Source organism: Nematolebias whitei, chromosome 3 (genome assembly GCF_014905685.2).
Source record: "Nematolebias whitei isolate Nwh7 chromosome 3, NemWhi1, whole genome shotgun sequence".
Lineage (NCBI taxonomy): Eukaryota > Metazoa > Chordata > Actinopteri > Cyprinodontiformes > Rivulidae > Nematolebias > Nematolebias whitei.
The window spans coordinates 5,050,064-5,050,436 of record NC_056500.1 but is presented as its reverse complement, the minus strand read 5'-3'; the positions used below and the strand labels follow the sequence as shown (position 1 = coordinate 5,050,436).

At 47.5% G+C, this 373-nt stretch overlaps 1 protein-coding gene across 1 annotated transcript in view; it reads left to right on the top strand.

Moving 5' to 3' along the window:
- Positions 1-373, top strand: part of adcy1a (adenylate cyclase 1a) — a 56,847-nt gene that overhangs the window by 5,710 nt on the left and 50,764 nt on the right. The window lies entirely within an intron of this gene.

Below are 373 nucleotides of genomic sequence, written 5' to 3'. Positions count from 1 at the left end.
ACTGGTCTCCTAAGGTCCTTCAAAATCTCCAACAACTGGTCTCCTCACGTCCTCAGTAACTCCAACAACTGGTCTCCTCAGATCCATCATTACCTCCAACAACTGGTCTCCTTAGGTCCTCCAAAACCTACAACAACTGGTCTCCTCAGGCCCTCAGTAACTTCAACAACTGGTCTCCTCATGTCCATCAAAACCTCCAACAACTGGCCTCGTCAGGTCCATCATTGCCTCCAACAACTGATTTCCTCAGGTCCTTCAAAACCTCCAACAATTGCTTTCCCCAGGTCCTCCAAAACCTCCAACAACTGGTCTCCTCTGATCCTTTAAAACATCCAACAACTGGTCTCCTCTGATCCTTTAAAACCTCCAACAA